Source organism: Vicia villosa, linkage group LG2, assembly GCF_029867415.1.
Source record: "Vicia villosa cultivar HV-30 ecotype Madison, WI linkage group LG2, Vvil1.0, whole genome shotgun sequence".
Taxonomy (NCBI): Eukaryota; Viridiplantae; Streptophyta; class Magnoliopsida; order Fabales; family Fabaceae; genus Vicia; species Vicia villosa.
Genome location: NC_081181.1, coordinates 108,154,024 through 108,162,389, shown reverse-complemented (window position 1 = coordinate 108,162,389; position 8,366 = coordinate 108,154,024). Strand labels below are relative to the sequence as shown.

General features: G+C 34.8%; 1 long non-coding RNA gene across 1 annotated transcript; it reads left to right on the top strand.

The window, feature by feature from the left end:
* The first annotated feature begins 1,292 nt into the window (after positions 1–1,292).
* On the top strand, positions 1,293–2,075 carry LOC131646591 (uncharacterized). The gene is made up of 3 exons (XR_009297530.1): positions 1,293–1,391; positions 1,703–1,773; positions 1,978–2,075. It is a non-coding gene; the product is annotated as an uncharacterized LOC131646591 (long non-coding RNA).
* Positions 2,076–8,366: the final 6,291 nt, after the last annotated feature.

Genomic DNA, 8,366 nt, shown 5'->3' with positions numbered 1-8,366 from the left:
TATTTTATACATTTATTTGTAAATATATGCAATATTTTTTAGGTAAAATTTATTTAATAGATGCTTTATAATAAATTGTTCTAAAAAATAAGTGAAAAATTTAATTAAAAGAAAAAAATAGACTATTAATTTATTAAAAAAACAAAAGAAAAATAAATAAATAAAATAGGCGGGCAAGCCCGCCGCCCGCCAACTTGGCGGGGCGGACATGATTTTAATGCCCATTTTATTTGGCGGACATGCCCGCCCCGCTTGCTTTTTGGCGGGCTTTAAGCGGGACGGGCGGCCCGTTTTGCCACCCCTAGTCAAAAGAGTTTGCATCTATATAAATATATCAATTAGATGTTACCAAAGTTGATAATTTTCTATTAACTTAAACATTGTTAAGACTTAATGATACAAAAAGTTTTTTATTTTTCATCCATTTTTTATTGTCTCTTTTATAGTTGTTTGTTCCGTTTTATTCTAACATGCGATTTGTTTTGATATATTAGATTACTCTATACATTTCTATATTTCTAGGAGAAACTAATTTAAAATTTTAATTATATATTATTCAAATTATTATTACTATTAATGATAATAACAAATATAATTTATATTTTATATATTATGTTGGAGTTTTTAAAATATTTATTTTTTGATGATATTTGTGTTCTTTACAAGCATTATCAAAATTATAAATAATTATAAGTAAATTTTAATACGAAATTATGAAATTATTATAATTATATAATAAAAATATCTGTATTCAACTTATATTCATGCATTATACGAGTCAATCAACTAGTTTAATTTTAAGAAGTTAACATTTCTTAATTAATCTATTAGATTAAAAAATATGAAAGTTCGAATTTAAAGTTGGACTTCCTAAAAAAATAGCGTGAACTCAATCTCAATAAAAAAATATATATAAGGTTCATTCTATAGTGTTTTATTTTTCATTCAAAATATACAAATTAAACATTTGCATGCACGAATGATAACAATCTCAAATTTGACACGTTAAACGAAGAGAATTTCTTTGCCAACTTCCCTACCTTCTAGTCCACCTCTGGTGAAAACCCCATACTACTCCTGACTTCGGAAATGCATTTCCGAAATACAAGAAAAAGGTGTTTTCGGAGATGCATCTCCGAAAACGCCTTTTTTTTGAAAAAATTGTCTTATTTCGGAAGTTCATTTCCGAAAACAGCATTTCGGAAGTTCACTTCCGAAATACTGCGCGTTCTGCAGATTTATTAAAACACTCCCCCTCCCCCATTCATTTACCCTAACTCAAATAAAAAACAAGCAAAGGCGAAAATTTGTGCAAACACACTTCCAAGGCTGCATCAAGGCTCCAATCACATTGCTATACAACATTCAAAAGCCCACAAATCACTCAATTTGTAAGTTTTAAATTTGTTAGATTCATTATTCAAATGCATGTTATTTAGGGTTTCAATTGCATAAATGATATATGGACTGGTTGTTAGTAGTATTTAGGTTGTTTAGAAGCTTTTTGAATTGGTTTTATGTTTGATTTTGGGGTCTGCCATGGAAGTTTCAGAAAACCCCATCGCAGGGATGTTTCGGAAGTTCATTTCCGAAAATACCTCCATCCCAGTTTTCGGAAATGAACTTCCGAATTGTATCAGAAGTTCAAATTTTTTAGTTTTTTATTTTGTCTCGCATATTAATCGATTTCAATTGTTTACAGGAACATGTCAGGCAACCAACCAGCACGCATCAGACAGGGTAGGGAGACCCAGACTGCGTCAGCTACACAGGGTAGGGAGTGTCCGTTTTAATTTGCAAGTACTTTATTTTTAACGCCTTTGTTTATTGTGCCTGTTTCTTTGAAGTTTGTGTGCATGCGTTCTACTTCACCTCCTTTGTTCTTTAATGACTTGTCCGTTTCCCAAGCGTTTTTGTCCCCTTTCTTCTTTTATAAAAGGATGTCTCATGGACCTTTCTTTCTTCCTTTTTACGCAGGAATGGGTGGCGCTAAGGGAAAAAAGGAGGTGAAGGAGAAGAAGAAGGTTTCGACAGGCTCTACTTCGTGCTCTCGCGGAGTGAAGGAGGTGAAGGAGAAGAAGAAGGTTTCGACCGGCTCTACTTCTCGTTCCCAGGGGGCCCGGGGCCCGGATGCTCAAGCTCAACTATCTAACGTGAGAGTCGTGGTTGATGCTGATGGTTCTGAGACTGAGTGGGATGAGGATTGGTATCAGTATCTTCATTCGGAGGAGTTCGCTCGTCGGGCAGGTGTTTTTGTTTTGTTTGATGTGTATTTTGTAACGCTCGTCGGGCAGAATAACGTGTTTTTGTTTTGTTTGACGTGTTTTGTTTTGTTTTGATTTCGGATTGTATCTTTCGCACAGTGTTTTTGGATTTTATTCATCATATTAGTATTTTCAGTTTATCTGTTGCTTATTTTATTTGGCGTTTGCGTTTAATTAAAATGCGAGACTGTTTAAGAAAAAAATTAAAAAAAAACACAGTTTCTGCATAATTCGGAAGTTCATTTCCGAATTCACCCCCATGAGGTGTTTTCGGAAGTTCATCTCCGAAGACACCCCCCATGAGGTGTTTTCGAAGATGCACTTCCGAATTATGGAATTTTTTTTAAAAAAAAAAGCGCTTCGGAAGTTCATTTCCGAAGCAGGGGTATTTTCGGATTTTCGCTGGGGGTGACCCCCATAGGAAGGTGGCTAAAGAAATTTTCTAAACGAATGGTATATGTTACTTAACCACATGATCTGATGCATGGAAAATTCATCTACATGACTATAGGTGAAAAATAAGACTAACAAACCATAAAATTACCTACAATGCCCTAAAAGATATTAGAGTCCACATCAAGCAAATAAATATTAGAGTTCCTTGAGAGATGTGTTATCATCATTCAAAAGAAAAAGAATGTGAAATTTTATTTTGCAGGTGTCCCGCTCGAGATGTTTTATCCAACTATGTAAATGGAAAAAGTCAAAATGTTAAATTCAAAATAATTCACCATGTTAAATTCAATATAATTCACCATGTAATAAGTTAAAATTTATGTGATTTAAAGCTTGATCAAGTGGATGACGAAAAATAAAGAGATAAAAAAAAGGAATTTTTTTTTAATAAGCAATTGATTATAAGATATTGTACTATGGGTGCAACTGTTACAACAAGGTAACAGTAGAAAGAGTTGGTACAAAATAGTGGTAATTTATATCAATCATAAAAATTAATCCTATTCGGAGATTCCCTATTGCTAACCCATCTCCACGAAAAATACATTATATTAGATATCACCTCATCAAAGCTAAAAAGGCCGTTGTCAAAAATAATGGTATTTCTCATATACCACATACACCATAAAGCCATCCAAATTGAATTTAGATTAGTTTTAATGTTGGTGTTTTTCACCTTTTCTTGAATACACCCAAAGCTCTTGAACTCTTCTATAGAAAGATTAACATCATTACCCAACCAAATAAAAATTCTATTCCATACCGCATTTGAAACATGGCATTGATAGAAAAGATGATCCAAAGATTCCGGATGGTTAGAGCAAAAAGGACAATCAATGGAAGCTAAGTGAAACTAGACACACCTCTATTGGCTAATTGAACTTTTAGCTGTAACCTATTGATGAGAAATCAGACACCTAAGTTGGTGCCCCGTCTCGCACCGCTTTTAGACGGACTCATTCAGGACAGACCGTCCACTTTGTCACCCCTACATAAAACGAATGAGCTACTTTCTAGTTGTCATATATTTTAAGGCATAAAAAAACTCCATTGTTAGGAGAGTTTTATTTTCCATCCAAAACTTTTTAAAATACAGATCACACGTCCACACACAAATGATTACAATCTCAAACTTGGAATGATTACGTGATTGATGTATGTTACTTTTTACATCTAACATATATTTATACAATTACGTCCATACATGTTCTGCAATTTTGCTTGCAATTAATCCATGTACTTTGTTCAAAATATTGGCTAGAATTCTTCACTCGAATATTACATAAGAGTTTAGACTCGTAAACCTATCAAGTCTCGAGATCTAACATGAATCTTACATTGAAATGCCGAATTTATTTGTTGAAAGAGAAACTAACTCGAATCATAAATTAATCTATCAAATTCATTTGTCGAAAATGATTTTTTTACGGTCAACAAAATTATAACCACTTGGTAGGGAGAACCACGGTTCGATCCCCCGCAACTACGATCGGGAGGGGGATGGAACCACTTGATGCCAGAACTCGCCCCCGAACCGGACTAAACCGGTGCTATAAAGCAAAAAAAAAAATTATAACTTTACATGTTATTTGAAGTATCATCTAAATAATGTTAACTAAATATTTTGTTTATAAATGACAACTATTAAGATTAATTCAATCTCTAATTTCTTAACATATTTTAAATCAAGATTAACCCTAAAACGTATGATAAACTCTCACCTGCAAGTTGAGGGACGATGATTGGTGTTGGTTTCCATACAAGTTGAAAATGGAGATATGATATGACGTAAGGTGAGGAGAAGAGTTACAAAGTTGCCTTTTAGGGTGAAGCCTGACAAGAACGTAAGAAGCCCGTACGAATCTTGGCAATGAAGCTGAATATGTAACAGTGAGGAAACTCATCATAGTGTCCTATCTCTATCTACCACCTTTCTATGGATGACCACACAAAGAAAAGAAGCATTGAGACCTCCATATTATGAGGGCAAAAGGTTTCATAAAAGGATGATAATTCTAACTAACATTGCAGTAGCCAGTAGGGGGACAGACCTATTCCCTTCAGAGTCTTCACGTTCAACTCTTTTGGTGTTGTCAAGTTTTGCTTTCCATTTCCAAATCATCATTCACCATTACTAGGTGTTCTTCTTATTTGGGTTCTAGGCCTTACTTAATCATTTAATTATTTATTTCAGAAATCAGTTTATGAGTATGGTCGCTTTTGTTTAATTTATTTACTTGAACAATAAATCAGACGTTTGTTATATTTTGTGAAAAGATTATGGATTTTTTTTGTCTTTTTCTTTCTTTAAGATATTGACTTTTAATTCATAAAATAAAATGAAAAGGGACTATAACTATAACTGATTTGTAAAGATTTTTTTTTAAGTGTGGTTTACAAATTCCGGTACCACGGTTTTTCCTAAAACACATCTAGTGATGCGTATACATGTAAATACTTAACAATCGAGTTAGTGACAGTCGTAAGAGTGAAGATTATGATTTTAGAATAGGATGTACTTGGACTTGGATCGTTGTCTTGACTTTATAGTAACATAATAGGGTTTATAGGTCTTAGAAAATTCTTCTAAGAACAATTGTCTGTAACATATGTCAATGGATTGTGCAGGTTCTTGTCATTTGACGGTTCACATGAGAATATCAACCATGATCTTGTGCGCCTATGGGACACCAATGAAAGATATAATCTTGAAACTTGAAAAATTTCTACTAGCTTGTCTATGTTAGGGAAGAGATATACATTTTTAGGGCATACTTTGTTTAGATCGGTAAAGTCTACACACATTTTTTATTTTTGGTTTATTTTCTTAACAAGCACGAAGTTTGACAATCAAGTGGTTTATTTGGCTTCGATCATGAAGCCGACTTTTAATAGGTCTATGTTGGCCTGCAAACATTTCGTGAGCTTATCTTTTACTTATTCTGGTAAGTTAGCTCCCATGTTGATGATTATGAAAAGGCCGCCCCTCGTCAAGAATTCCACAAAATCTCTATTTGGTTATATCCATTCAACCTTCCTATGTACCTTCAAAGGTAGTGCCTTATCATCGTCATAGTTGCTAATGGGGTGTGATTCTAAACAAGTGTCCAAATAGGTCAAATTCATGTCAACGGGAATGACTTCTTTTTCCTCCACATATTTCTCTAGTAGCGCAAGATAACACATGTGGAGTTGTCTACGGGAAAACTTAGAAAGGCAAAGATTTTTGGAAAACCTTTGGAGTTATCTAAGGGGATTGAGAAATACTTCTAAACACCTTGGGTTTAAGTGATTCTTATATTGAGAGTTGGAGAGGTTGGGAAACACTTGGGTAGAAAATAGGGTTTGTTCTTTGGGAACTACGGAGGCTATTTTCTTGTAACTCATCTATAATCTTTTGTAGCAACTTTTTGAATATAGTGAATTGGAGAGCTGCTTTCTCCCTCGGAGTAGATCGTTTGATAGAACTGGGTACACAAACCTTCTTCTTTTTTCTCTTCTTATTCTGTTATATTATTTCTGTATAGATTATTATTGCTGTAGACCATTTATTTTGGTTGCCACTATTCTTTGCCTCACAAATTGATATTGGATTTTTTCGTAATTCACAACAACATGTGAGATGCTTGCAATTCACTACTACAAAAAACACATGTTACCTCAAGCACGAAGGGGATTTTACCTCAGTGATACAAGTGAGGTAGCGAAGGGTGTCATGAAAACTAGCCACTTTAGCCCTCGATTTCAGAATAACTGAAGGGATAGTTAAAATGGTTATTGGTTCGATTCCCAACAACAACATTTTTTATATTCTCAAAACTAGTGCCACATACCTCCCGGTTTATGACCAAAATCGAGGGGGAAAATAAATTTGTTTTTTAAAATATGAATTACACTGTTTACTCACAATATTAAATTAAATTCTCATAAAGTGGAATGAGATAGAGGAACAAAATCTAAAGCAAAGGTCCAAGATTGATTGGTTACTTTTAGGTGACGAAAACAATGCATATTTTTATGCATCTCTAAAAGATAAACACAAGCACAATACTTTGAAAAGCATTACAAGAGATTATGGGTCTAATTCCACTTCCCAAGAAGATATTGAAGAGGAAGTTTTGAACTTCTACAATAAACTGATGGGGAAGCTAACCGAAATCTGAAGGGTTGTGAAATTGTAGCCGATTGAATAATGAAGAAAGGGACATGCTGGAGGCGCCTGTGGGTGAACAAGAAATTATGGAAGCTCTAAATGGTATAGGTGATAGTTTTGCCCTTAGGATAGATGGCTATGGCGATGTATTTTTCAAGAAAACATGGGAAACTATTAAGAAGGATGTAATTGAGGCTAATACTGAATTCTTTAAAAAGGAGCAGATGTACTTGGCTCTCAACTGCACTCTTGTTACTTTGGTTCCTCAAAAAGCTGGATGCTAAGTCTATAAAGGATTTCAGGCCGATATTGTAACACCCCAAATCTACCCCGCAATAAAGAGGAATACCAGAGTATAAAATTCAAGCAATTAGAACATAACGATTCGGAGCGTCACATTTTAAACAACAAAATCACATACATATATCATGCTCAATCACTTAGATACATAACACACATGTAGGAGAACAATATCGAAATCATTAATCATTGTCAGCCAATCAAGTACTTGCATCGCAGCGGAAAATCATATGTCATCAACAATACAACTCATAATATCACGGCCAAACACGGCACGATACATCCAAAGAGTCTCAGCATAATATAAGGACAAGGTTTAACAAGGATAAACACAAGAAACCAAAACATAAACAAGTAATCCAACGTTCCCCGAGTGCTACGTATCAGAGCATCGACACACACCGACTCGAGCTATAGGTACACGACTACTCCGCGTCATTACCTGCATGTTACCAACGGAGGGTAACATTCAAACAGAAAGGGTGAGATATCATTCATTATGAAGAAGCGTATGATAATATTCAAAGCGGAGAAATAATCATACATCGGTCACCACTTCTCAACATATACCACTTACTACTATTCACAACATTCAACATCTTACCGACAACAATGATATCAATCTCAATTAAGGCATACATAGTCATTTATCACATATGCTCAACGAAACAACCATCAAATTGACACAAGATAACATTCATGTTATGTGCACACAAATATTCAAATACGACTCATCACACGACTTTACTTATGCAACTCAAACAATGCAAATGCATGTGGTACCATTGGAGTAAAACTCCCGTCTCAAACAATTGCCATTGGGCCGTCTCAAACATTCGCCACAAGGGTCGTCTCAAACATTTGCCACTAGGGCCGTCTCAAACAATGCAATGAATGTGACTCAATGATGCACATTCACAATCACACTTAACGACATAATCGACTCGAACAACACAATCCACGTAAACGACATGATCAACTTAAGCGACATAATCAATTCCGGATATCCAATGTCAACAAAATCCAATTCAAGAAGATTCCAAGAGTATTCAAAGTTATAAAAAGCATATTCTACGGCAAGACATCAATTAGGGCTTCACGTAGGTTCAAACGGCACTTAAAAAGGAGTTACGGTTCAAAAGATACAGCATTTCAAAGTTTAGGAAAAGTCCTGCAAAACAGGGTTCGCGGCG